Below are 13,772 nucleotides of genomic sequence, written 5' to 3' on the forward strand. Positions count from 1 at the left end.
TTGGGTAAGTATTTAATCACAGTATGACTTGTACCTACAATTACATTCACAACTGAATCAAATAGTGATAGAACGTGGAATCCCCATACGCAGATCAATGTTATCATTTAAATACAGATTCCTACGGGAAAAGAGTGGATTGCTAGCGTGTTTTCTAATGTGAATTGTAAGATGGATATTTTCCAGACTATTTTTTTAAAGAATTCACTTTAACATCTAATTGCCTCAACTTTCATAACCTTCAGGAAGACATGACAAAACTGCCCAGAAGTGCTGCAAGTACCACAAAGTCATGTGGTACTCAGCACTCACATTTTATTATGGCACATTTTTGACAACCACATTTTTTTGCATTGGTTCCAAATGCCAGGTTACCTATGACTAACCTTTAATACTTCCAATTTAGTGTCATTTGAGAGTCTCTTTATTTCATTCGAATTGTTCATTCCAAAAACAAATGCGATTTATGGAAAGCATATGTGAATGTGACTTTTAATTTTCTCAAAGTTTGGTATTTATAGTATTTCAAAATCCAAATACTATCTCTGTTGCTATTTTCCTATTTGTGAGAACTGCTTGTGAACTGCCCTGTTTGGCAATTTAGAGAGTGTCTATTTATTAGTCTACTCCATCTGCCGGGAATCACTGCTTTGCTTGTAGACCAGGAACTCCCTGGATAGTTTCTACAACTTCTCTGACCTTTAAATGATTGCGTCTCTGTTTTAAACTGTCAAAATAGAAACTCGGGGCATCTTTATGGTGGGGGGGGATACAGCAAGTGTTATTGGTTCTTGGCTCAATTCCCACTTCCTCGGTGAATAAAGATAATTGAGAAGACCTTAAAGTAAAAGACAAAAGATTCTCCTAGAAAGATCCAGATAGACTGACTCTTGAGACAGTACATTAAGCTGTTCCTGCCTGTCACACAGTATGAGTTTTCTATCAGCGTGTGCCTTTTCAAGGTCCCTTGGCAGGAAAGCATAGCCACTTGTGATAGATACTAGAAGACATAAGTAGTTGTGAAGTGTAAATCTATTTGATAGACAGTTGGATGCCCATACATCTAATTTTCTATACTTTCTCCTCTGCTTAGACTTTTGATTCCAGTATAGCTGTGCCAAAGAAAAAAAAAATAAATAAATCTTTCCTGATTTAGAAGATATGAATTTCATTATCTATGAATGTTTCATTATCTGTGAAAGCAGTAGCAACCCAAAACAGTGATAACTTCCTTCTAAAGGGAAATGCTATATCCCAATATTTCTCAGACTGAAATATTCATGTGATGATCAAGGGAAATGAATCTGGGGGTATGGGAGTAGTTTTCCCTTAAACCTCACAATAAAGGGTATCTGTAAGCATCTCTGAATTATTTAGTCATATCTTGCAATGCCTGTAATGGTCAGGGAAGGATCATAGATATCACTTTTGTATATTCTTTAATGCAATCAATTAATATTTAACCATATCTGAAGTATTATGAGGTCTGTGACGATTGCCATTAAGGGGCTCAAACTTACCAAGTCTACCACAAATAGACTGCAAGGACAGTTTTCTGGGAATGGAGACCTCTCTGGTGGAGTAGTTATCAGTGAAGGGATGATGCTACTGAATTCCAAAGGGAGATGGCGGCATTAAAAACCTTTCCTAGCATCCACACAGCAGCACTTCCCAGAACTTCGTGCTTGTAGTTGGTGTTTCCTAGGCTAACGAAGGAGGCTGGGATCATAGAAAAGACAAAAAGAAAGCAAGAAACGGAATTGCACTTGACTTAGAGTACATCCGAGGATCTTGAAAGAACATCTCATTTATGTGCATTGCAGCTTATTCAAAATGATTTCCATTCCTTGAGTTCAAGCTGACAGATGAAAAATGTGTAATCAAGGGAAAGATTCTGGATAGTTGGGCAAAAAGTAGTTCAAGAATTTGAACTTTAATTCCTTGAGCTAATTTAGCCAGCACCCAATAGGCTTAAGAAGATTTGAATAGTGCTGGGTTTGATTTCCCACTCATAAATTAAAAGTTATTTCTTAGACAAAAATGTATATAGCATAGTCATATAAAAAAAGATTTCCAATATAATTTGAAAATTCAATTAGGTTTTAACTGCTGATTTTATTAAAGATTATTTATTGTAATTTTAACTGTAAATCACATGGACTCTTGATTTGAGGTAGATTGAAAAAGGGGCCAGGGAGGAGGTAAATGAGTTCTGTGATAATAAAATTACCTTTTTCTTCAAATTAATCAAAATGCCATCTTGAATAATAGACATCTTTTTATGAAAAATTCATTCCACTGGTAAGCTTTGGGGGTATGGTAAAATTTAAAAGTATCAATGGAAAAATTATGCTATAAATGAAAACTATTTTTTTTCCATTCATAGAGTTTAGAGTCAGGGAAAGAAATATCAGCTCTTTCACTGAGAAGTATAAACTTCATTGGCATTTATAGCTCCAAATGTTATATAACTTTCTTATACAAAAGACAGACTAGATGTCCTCATTGAAAAAAAAAGTTAGTGGGCTGGGGATTTAGCTCAGCAGCATAAGCATCTGCCTTGCAAGCAGGCGGTTGTGAGTTCAATCCCCAGTACCGATTAAAAAAAGAAAAAAAAAGTTAGCAACCAATCATCAGGTTGTGAGTGGTGTGCCAGATGCCTTATTCACAAACTATTAAGAAGTAACACATAATAGAAGAAGGAAATACTTGTCCTGTTATTCATATTTAGCTAAATGCTATTCATATCTCATAAAAACCAAAGAAGTTCAAGGCCTGTCCCACCTCACATCCCCCCATGTTCTCCTAGGATTTGGGGTCCTGGAGGTCAGGGTTACCTCAACATTGCAACACCATCTGCATGTCTGTGCATTCACTCTTTACTGAGTAAGATTCTTTGTGAACTCTGTTCGCATTTGAATGAATGGGAACAGAATTTCAACTCTATGCACTACTGGCCAGGAAGTCAACTACAGGGAAGTAGATGGTGTGGTGTAACCTTGAAGGGCAGCCTGTAAGCAAATGGTGATGCAATCAGGATTTCTCTGTGTGCTTCCAGCTTCTGCTTTTCATGACATTTACTCCTCCAACTCCGACCCATACTGCCTGATCTCTTCTTTGAGGAGCTTAGTGTCAAATACCATCAACATACTAATACAAAACCTAAAAACCAAGTTTTATTACAGATTTTATGTTCTATAAATTAATAAGTTAAATCTTAGAGCAATTAAGCAGTTTACTATATGTCAGAGAGCTGCCCAAAGAGCTAGGATTGCAATCCAACTCTCTGAAGTTAATTATAAATGGCAAGTGAAAGTTAATGTCATATCCATAGATGTGCATAGTTTTATGTATAAAGCTAGAGCCAGGTCTCTAGATTGAAGGTTATATACTATCCATCATTACAGACACTAGACTATAGGAGGTATTTCAGTCCTAGAAGTGGTGCTAAAGTTTTCCTAAAACACATCTATTCTACTCTACTTCAAGTATCAGCCCTTGATGTATGCAGCACTATAAACAAGCAAAAGAAGTTGACCAGCAAATCCTAACCAAACGAAACCATTAAGAATATAAAGTGATAACAAAAAAGAGTCTAAATGAAGCCCACACCTGGGCAGCATGCTTTCCATGAGAGCTGATCGAGTGATGGCTTCTCACAGAGAAAGATGTTTCCAAATGTGAGGCTGCACAGACAGTGGGCGGACTGGAAGAAAGGCTTCTAGTCTCTGGATGCCCTTTGGAATTAGGCCAAAATGTTCTAACATGAAGATAAACAAATCCAGTATGGTGATGTCACCGAGCATCCTGAGGAAAGCAGTAAGGATAAAGCTTCCTCCTGCATAGATCCAAAGTACACAGAACTCTCTTGGCATGAACTTCTCCTGCAGTCAGAACTTGAGTATTAGGAGGAATTAACACCAATCAAAGAGACTTATTGGTGGAAAACAGTGTGTGTGTGTGTGTGTGTGTGTGTGTGTGTGTGTGTGTGTGTGCAGACACAGGTGTATGGGTTAGGTTCCTGATTAGTTGGAGACATTCTAATCTCAACTACAGACAAGCTGTTTGTGAATAGCTGAAGGTTATTTTTGCTGAGGAACAAAGAAAATCAGCTTGATTTTCTCAAGGACACTTTTGATGTTGACCAGACTTGTATTCCAATTATTTTAGCATTGATTATCAGATACAAAAAGGATGGGGGTGGAAAATAAAGACCCCCCACAAATGGACTTTATGTCGATGTCAGCACAGCATTGGTAAAATAAAGAGAATTCATACCAAAACTGTAAGCAAGGAGGTATGTTCACTGGATAAAACCACAGATGAAAGAATACCTGAATTTCTGTTGTTCAAATTATGTAAGATTTGGGTCACATAGGAGGAATGAGTTCAAACCCACAAGAGTACTGCATTTGTTGCATTCTTGAAAACTGCTAAGAAAATAGATTTTAAGTTTTCTCACTGTAACAATATTAATGGTATGTGAGGTAATGCCATTCTATAATGTATCCATATTTTTAAAACCATTTCCTATAACAATTAATATATGAAATTTTCACTTGTCAATTAAAAATAAATAAATAAACCTTAGGATTTTTTTGCAACCTGAGGGGGTACATTTCCATCTTCATTTCCAAAGGAACTGTACAAGGATACAAGGATAAATCATCTATTTCCACCGGTATCACTAGAGCTCAGAATTTTTCAGGGAAAATTGTGTCTTCTATGCAGAGAGGTATATCTTCTAGCATGGTGGATGGAAGATATTCAGTGTTCTGAGTCTCCCATCCTTGAAGATCATTGCTACTGTGAACAAAAAGCTAGTTGGTGTGAAAAGCAGCTCATAGCACCTTGCTTGTGGCTCTAGAGACCAAAGAATGCTTTGCAAGATCTGAGAGTATTTATTTAGAAAGAAGATAGTCATGCCTACCTAAGTATCAAATCTGAGGCATATGGATTGATAGGCGATATAACAGTCAATTGCAAAGCCAAATTGTAAAGCCAAAAATTTAGGATGGCCACTATAGGGATGTATTTTCCAGGTATGTGGAAGTTCTGAGATTATAGGGCCCTTATAACGCAATGGAGCTATTGGAGCTTAGGAGGTTAGTGTAGACAGAAAAGAGTGGCAAGGCTCTACAAACTCTACAGAAAAGAGAACAAGGAATGGAAGGAAGGAAAGATACAGAATTGGGAATCTCAGAGATGTGAGCTCAGATAGTACCTATATAATAAGATATGCAGGTATTAGCTCATCAAACACATTTGTCAAAAAGTTACCAAGACCCTGGGATGGAAGGGCCTGGGGATAAAAATCTCCAGACGGTGAATGCTTAAGGGCCAGGCACAATCCCTAGCCAGAGGTAAAACTGCTATTAAGTGCCATATTCTTAATAACTAGGAGTTTATTTAACTCTCCCACCAAACCTGAGAATCAAGTATCAATATCAGCCCCACTTTAAAGACAAAGAACTGATGTCTATCTAGATGGATTGCTTCGGGGTTACTCCGGTAAAAATAGTGCAAGAGAGAGGTCATGAAAAACTTCTTGCAATCAATCACTAATATTTTAAGCTGACTTGAGCAAAATATCTTTTGAAGGTAAAATCAGGGTAAGGATGAGTCTTTGGATATAAGCTCAGGAAAAGAAAAGGCAAAGCCTAGTTCCCTGGACTGGGGTTAACTACGATAAATGCTGGTCAATAACCTGAGTTGTACATTAAAGCCACTTACTTGGGATCTTTAAGCAATGATCCATCTCAGAACACAGAGCAGGAAAGGAATGTAACATCAAACATCCTCAATTCTAAGATTTGAGGCGTTACAGACAGAGAAGTTTGGGTACTGATTCACTAAAAGCTGATCCCATGTTTAGCCCAGAAACCTAGCAAAGACAAGCAATGAGTCAAGAACAGTGTCAAATAAACTGAAGAAAACATCTTTCCCAAAAAACCAAGGCAGTGATTCAACAAAAATAATTTTTCATCCCCACCATATTCCCAGTGAAAGTAATAAAAGTTTGTTTAATTGGAGATATTTCATATCTGCAGAGTAATGCTGGCTTCTGGGTATCTCGTTTCTTGAGAGAATTCTCTGTAATGTGAACAGAATATCAGGAAGAAGAATGCTAAAGGAAATCTAAAAGATGTGCATTTGCACATTCAAAACCTTTACTAAGGACCAGCTGTATTGGGTGACCTACACGACCTGAAATAATTAGGAGATGACTTGGCTCCAGGTAGCTGAGACTTTTGCATGTAGATGTATAGCACTGCACATTCACACACTAGGGAGGGGACACTGCTCTATCACAGAGGGTAGGCGTGAATTTGTTTAGAGAATTCGAAGGGATGTAGGCTTAAGTCCGTGTGAAAAAGAATATTTTTACTATTAGTATCTCTAAAAGCTGAAGACTGAGATTATTTACCAGATTTGGAAAGTTGGTTTTAGAAATTTACAGAAGCATCTCCTGCATTTGTTAGGAGATGAAAGCAAGTAACTCTGAAGCTGGCTTTTAATGCTAAGATGTTAAAAGAACTTATTTGGTGTTATTTATCATTAACTTGTACATAGTATTAACCCCAATACTGTGGGATTGACAGTGGTGAAAATCTGTCCAAAAGGATTGAAAAGAAACAGTATCAGCAAGATTTCAACTTCTCAATAAAGGCAAAATATTTGAATCTTCTTTTTTTTTTTTTTTTTTTTTTTTTTGTCTTTTTCGTTTTTATCGGTACCAGGGATCGAACTCACAACTGCCTGCTTGCAAGGCAGGTGCTTATGCCGCTGAGCTAAATCCCCAGCCCCCTGAATCTTCTAATTAAAATTTAAAAAATGATTTGTTATTCCAACAGGACAGACCCTCCTACCTCATGCTGCAATAATATATGGACCTTTGTCATTCCACTATTTTTCTTTATTTTAGCTAATTTTCATATTCATTTTGTATTCTTTATTTTAGCTAATTTTCATATTCATTTTGTAATTCTGAACATAGGTCAAACTTAAAACACAAAGGAAAACATCTCAGAGTGGATATGAGTTTTCTGAGGGATCCTTGAGGAAAAATCAGGACAGTAATCCTGGGAAGGTGGCAAGAACAGCACATGATTCTGCCTTCGTGATCTTGGGTTCCATGGTGTCTCCACCCAATGTGATATTGGTGGTCCTGCTTCTTAAAGGCAATTTAAATTCATGTTCTGATGGTCTACATCTTCCAACCATCTCGGCATGATCTTATCACAATTTGCCACTCCAGATATATTACTTATTGTTATGTAAACCATATAATGTTTTTTCTTAATCAGTTAGAACTCATACTTGAAATCAGATTTATTCTGTGTGAATCTTATCTCTGATATTTACCTACACAAACTCAGATTTAGCTATTGTACTCCTTTTTCCCCTACCCCTTCAAAAATGGAAAGTATGAGAGATAAATCAGGTAACACTATAAAGCAATCAGTGTCTCTTCAATGTGTGTAGTGTTTGACTGGAACTCAACTACACATATAGCAATTTCTACTTTGGTAAAAGCAACAGTGGTGATAGGGCAGATGAAGCCATTGGGCAAAGTCATCTAAAAGCAGATGTTTTGATGTAGCTGTATTTAAAAGATCAAAATGTGCAATGTTTTGTCTTTATTATACCATGTAAACATAATAGAATGTCCCTGGCGCTAAGTCTTCCGGACCCTCATTACCCTCATGTCAGCCCATCCCAGCATACTTTCCCTGACCTCAACTACCTCACCAATCCACAGAGACTGGGTTCATCTGAGGGATGAGGCCAGTGTCTAAAAGCTAATAGTGGAACAACACCGGTCAAAGATCAGGGGTGATATAAGTCACCTGAACTACAACTTTGATATTGCAACTTTGTGCCACTTTCCTCAACACAAAATTGGCAAGTGGCTTGCATTTTTCTTAAAACCTCAGCACAAACCTGTGCTCCTTGGAATTTAGTCATTAGGGATGTCACTCTGTGTTTAACTATTAAACCACTTTCACGTCTTCTATCCAGAATTTCCTCCCCCTCTAAAATAGAGCTAATAAAAATTGCACCTCCATTTAGCTTGTGTTTCCTATGTGCCAGGTACCATATCAAAAGAGATTAAATAACTTCTATGGCATAGATAATATTCAAAGTTGTTGGAAAGGAGGCAGAGAGAAGCTACCTAACTTGGGAAGGTCATGCTGCTAATGAGAAGGCAATTTGAGCTCTACTTTCTACATTAAGTTTTCTAAACCTTTGGGAATATTGACCTTTGTGTCCCTGGGCTGTCTGGTCTATTCCAAGGATTTTAAAAGAAAAGACTACTGTTTTTCATAAAATAACATTTATGGTTAAACTCATGCATCTATTATAGTCTTAGAATTTCCATTTAGACAGGATGCATTCTTTCACTCTGTTCCCTTTCTCCTAGTGAAGTGGAAACCTGCAGACAGGGGGTGTTATAGCAGGTGTTATTTACTCCATAGCAACAGTCAAGATTATGAATCGAAATGAAAACAATGAACAGAAGGAAAACATTAAAAGTTAGCAAGCCTGGTGTTTGTATACCTAATGAGACACCTATGTTCAAGGAGCTTGTTATTTATTAAAGTTCCCTCTCAACAGTTGTTTTCATGAGGTGTTTTTATAGTGTTTCTCTCTATACTTTTATTTGTGAGGATGTAGTTAATTCTGAATTGATAGCAACATATTTCCTCCCACAGACTCAAATTTCTTAATGCCTTTTTGATGTTGCATCGCAACAGTGGAAGAGTGACAGACATCCAACCAGACGGTTTTATGAATTCCACAGGAAATTAAAGATTCACCTCTTCCACACTGTCCCACGTCAATGAGTGGTGCTCAGCTGCCTAAGTCATCAACCTCTTGGTCTCTTTCTCTGAATGTTACTTCCCTTTCCAGACCTACATATGGCTCTCATTCCTACACTGGTTCAGCACTCTCCAGAAATGATGAGAGAAGAAAGACCAGCTGCCACCATTGACCAAACAACAAGAAATAAATCATGACTACTGAGCCGATGGAAGAACTGCAAAGGTAGCTGTAAGCAGCACCCCCACACACAAAAAAGATGACATTAAGAGAGTAAATGACAACACTGGAACACCTTGTAATCCACTACACAGTCTTACCTTAGTGAAAGCTAATGAAGTTCATGTCCAAACCTAGTGTTTTTCATCCTGCAGGAGCACAGAAATGTAGGCATTTCAGGGTTCTTTTCTTTTTGCCAGTTCAGCACACTCTCTGACGCTGTCAGCACCTACCGCCATGGAGATGAGAAATCCCACAGCAGAATCTCGCCCTTTGCCTTTCCGGACACATTCACCACAGACAATACTCTGCTGAATACGCCGCTTCTCTCTACTGAATGGACACTTTCTTTTACTGGTTCCCATGCCTCCTCATAGTGGATAGTCTTGCCAATGGTGGATAAAGAAAATAAGAATCAAGGAGAAATACCCTTTTCCCAACCCCGTTTCCATCTCTGTCATTTGGTCACACCTCTGCAATCTTCTTCAATGGAGATAACCTCCCCAAATCAAACAGTGGTCCTCAGTTGTCCCTAAATTTGATTAGCCTGGAGGCTAAATCTTCTCTTACTAAGGCTTCCAGGGTTTTTTTTTTTTTTGCAAGTTTATCCAAGTATGAGCTTCTTAAAGGTCCATGACCCATTATTTGTCAAAGTAAATATTTTTTTCTGTGCAAACACACACCCTGTCTGACTATGTAATCCTACACCTAAGATAAATAGCTTCTTGCCCAACATTATTTCTTTTAATTCTCAAAGAAATGTGTGACAACCTCAGTAGTGTTCTTCAGGACAAAGTTCTGCCCTTCTTGAAAGACCTGGATTTAGGCAGCAGCTTGTTTGTTTACTTTCTCCAAGTTTAGTGAAAGAGGGAATAATTTTCTTGTTCAATGAGCACTCTTCACTTATTAGGAAGTTTTGTAACATGGAGTTAACTAAACATGCAAGTGTTGAAAGTTCTAGGAAACAGGGTGCTTTGTACTGAGATAGTGGAATTAAAGGAAGTTTAGAGGTGGTTAACGCAGTAGTTTTTATTGTGGTGAATTTGATTCATTTTCTGACAACCAAATGAAGATGCCAGGCAGACAACGTATCACTCTAGAATTCAGGAAAGACACCACAAATAACAGTATGAGAGGGAAAGCCAACAGTACATACATGGTGTTAATACCATGAGCATTGGTAAATGCACACAAGAAGTCAGAGAAATTAGAAAAAAGAGGAGTTCCAGCAATTATGGTCTGGGGCAACTCAATCTGAGACCGGGAAGATGAGGAGGATCCAACATGAGAGACAAAGATGGAGAATTGCTTGAAGCAAATAACAGAAAACAAACAAACCACAAGATGTGACATAAGATGAAAGTGTTACAAGGAAAGAGGAGTGGTTGTTGGCGTCATGTCCTAATGATAGGTCAAAGCAAACACTAAGCATTGAAAACTGACTTGACAACATTATCTCACTGGTGATCTTGAAGAAAGATGTCACAGTACAATTTTGGTGATGAATGCCTGGCTAGACTAAGAAAAATAGATAAGGCTAAGAATAAATATAAACAGTAGGCACCAAACTTTCAAGGAACTCTGCTGCCGAATGGAAAAATATGATGTATGAGAAGGATATGGGAATCCAGGAAAAGGGCCCTGCTGTTTATTTGTTTGATTTAATGTGGAAAATGTTAGAACTTTGTCACTTAAAATGTTGCCAAATTTTTTAATTACATAGATGTCTTGCTACTATGTCTGTATGTCATTTCTAAAAATAATTACTTTTGATAAACATGAAGAATGCGTCATTTTTAATCACACGGTTCCATGTGATTCCATGGAGTCTGTTATTGAAGCAGCCATTGATTCTCTTTGTTCATTTGGTGTTACTGATCAGTGGTTTCAAACAGTTATATAAAAAAAGAGTAATGCCATCATCTCTTTCTCCTTCTATCTTTTATACTATGTGAAAGACTTTGCCTGATTTCTTCATAAATAGTCCATTGTTTGCTTTTATAATGCATCAAACAACATAAACTACAGAAAACATAAATCCCATAACTTTTCAGCTATGAAAAGTATGAATTAAAATAATCCTATTATGAATCTAAATCTTAATCATAATCTATTTCTAAACTATTTCTTCCTCTAGAATACTGCCAGATAGATACCGTTCATACTCAACCTCCAATTCTTGAGCAAAACGTGTAGTAAATAATACAGCACTGAAGAAGTCTTCAATTATAATCATATATATACAGAAATATATTGGTATTAGGATTCAGTTGTAAGTCTAAGTCCTCTGTAAACCACAAGAGTAGATACAATATATGGATATTTAATAAATAATACAAAAGAGCTTTCATCATATTTATATAGTGTTTCTATAAACTTTTCTTTTCGTTTCCTTTTATTTCTTTTTTCTTTTCCTTTCTTTCCTTTTCTTTGTTTTCTGAGAAGGGGTCTTACTGCATTTTCGTGGCCAACTTTGAACAAAAAAGCAATTCATTTGTCTCATACTCCTTCTCTTGATTGTTAAAACAGGTGTTCACTGCACACTTCGATGTAGCTTTTGTAGCAGTGTTGAAGAGTTACCTAAATTGCACTTAACAGAGTAATTTCAAAGGCACAGAATACTTCAGGCTTGAGTTTCTCAACTTTTATGTTTTGGACCAGATTTTACTCTGTAATGTGTAGATGTTTTGTGCTTATAAGATGTTTACTCCCATTCCTAAACCTGTCCCACTGGATGCCAGTGTAACCCAAATGCTTCTGTTTTGACGGCTAAAAATATTTGATGAAGCCTATCCAAAGTCTCCTGAGAAGTAAAATCCTCCCAGATTGGGAAGCACCATTGTGGACCAAAATACCAGGTGAGTGAGTTTAATTTTTCACAAGTATAATGTGTGATAGAATATGGATTCACAAAATGCACAAATGTCTTTTTTTTTTTCATAAAATGCAACAAAGTCTATTCTTTAAAGAATGTAAATGTGTAAAATGTGTTCCAAAGAATACGTCGTTAATACTAACTTGACTAGGGTTCTGTGGCAAAGCTTATGAGAATGTATGTTATTAAGTAGAATCTGGATTTAAAAGAAAACAAGTAGAAACAAAGCACATTTGCATAGAAAAGATAAAGAAAACACTACCTTTTATGTGACTCATTTTAAAATTGTTATGTGACAACTTATTGTCCTAAAGAGTTGAGCCAGGGAGCCGCTGTGTCAATTACTTACTTTTTAAACTTACTCTCTGCCTCAATCCCCTAATCTGTGAAAGGAACATAATAAAGTATCTATGTCATGCAATTTACAAGAAATAAATGAGTTAATATTTGTAAATCACATAAAACAGTATCAGAAACTAATAAATGCCAGCTAAGAATTTCTATTCTTATTGAGAAAACATAAAAAAGAGATGGGAGTTGGTGGATGAGAGTGAAGTTTCTAGACAGTAAAAGAAGAACAAAAGAAGATGGCAATTATTAAAGGGATTCAAAAGCACAAGGAATAAACAGGTGTTAGGTGAGGACAAAGATATGCAAATAAAACATTTACCTTGCAGAAGAACTACACAAGGTATTATTCTGATAGTCAAACAGATAAATTCAATAAATTAAATAGAGAAAAGAGAATTATCTGACTTCTATGCAGTACCCTGTAGATACTAGGTAGTAGGTAGAATTTTTAATTTTGAGATGTTTCTATAGCCCAGAACTGTTAAACTATAAAACAAAAAGAAAAACAATCGTGGTGTGGTGGCACATTCCTGTAATTCTAGCACTTGGGGGGCTGAGGCAGAAGGATCCCTGTGAGTTTGATGCCAGGCTTGGCTATATAATGAGTCTAAGACCAGCCTGAACTACATAGCAAGAATGTGTCTCAAAAAAAAAAAAAAAAAAAAACCAAAAACAAAACAGAACAAGACAGGAAGAAAGAAAGAAAGAAAGAAAGAAAGAAAGAAAGAAAGAAAGAAAGAAAGAAAGAAGAAAGAAAGGAAGAAAGAAAGAAAGAAAGAAAGAAAGAGAGAGAGAGAAAGAAAGAGAGAGAAAGAAAGAGAGAAAGAAAAAAGCCTCTGTAAACCAGGCATAGTGATGCATGCCTGTAATCTCCATACTCTGGAGACTAGAAGAGCACAAATTCAAGACTAGCCTGGAGTACATGGTGAGTCAAATACTAGCCTGAACCATATAGGGAGTGCCTTGCTCAAAACAAACAAACAAACAAACCACCCCTAAAAAAAAAAAAAAAAAAAAAAAAAAACCCAAACAGTTAAATTGTTCTGTTTCAGCCTCATCTGCAGTTAAACTATGCTGTCAGCTAGACTTACGGTAGCATATGCCACAAATGCCATTCATTCTTGAGATCTGACAGCTTCCTGTTATTCTATCTGCTTGACTGCCATAGGACATGGAGGAAGTGTTTGAAGTCCTCCTTAGTAAACAGCGTGTTCCCCTGGCAAGGCTCTCATAACACTTCCAGTTTTAAAGTTACTAGCAACTTCCTGAGGTTATCCCCTTTCTTTAACAAACTGTGCTCCTTGATTATCCTAATACATATCAAAATCTGGTATCAGTAGTGAATCGGTTAACATTTATTTTCTCTAAAATTAGATTTAATAGTGAAGTATCATAAAAATTTCTGTTTAGATTTCTCTTTCTGAATTTGAATTAATCATTTCTTTTTCAGTGATTTTTATATCTACTCCCCACAACACACATCAGCAAGTGAGCCCCCTCT

General features: G+C 36.7%; 1 protein-coding gene across 5 annotated transcripts in view; it reads right to left on the reverse strand.

The window, feature by feature from the left end:
* Kcnj16 (potassium inwardly rectifying channel subfamily J member 16) overlaps positions 1-13,772 on the reverse strand; it is a 62,804-nt gene that overhangs the window by 24,168 nt on the left and 24,864 nt on the right. Inside the window, exon 1 of one of the 5 annotated variants that reach the window (XM_023561010.2) lies at positions 9,147-9,618. The exons of 3 other annotated variants lie outside the window; for them this stretch is intronic. The gene's annotated coding sequence lies outside the window, so the exon portion shown is untranslated. Of the gene's footprint in view, positions 1-1,520; positions 1,709-9,146; positions 9,619-13,772 lie in introns of those variants that run through there. One more of the 5 variants, XM_063258714.1, reaches the window with a different exon arrangement.

Source organism: Cavia porcellus, unplaced genomic scaffold (genome assembly GCF_034190915.1).
Source record: "Cavia porcellus strain 051 isolate PalLab524CR breed Dunkin Hartley unplaced genomic scaffold, mCavPor4.1 scaffold_12, whole genome shotgun sequence".
Taxonomy (NCBI): domain Eukaryota; kingdom Metazoa; phylum Chordata; class Mammalia; order Rodentia; family Caviidae; genus Cavia; species Cavia porcellus.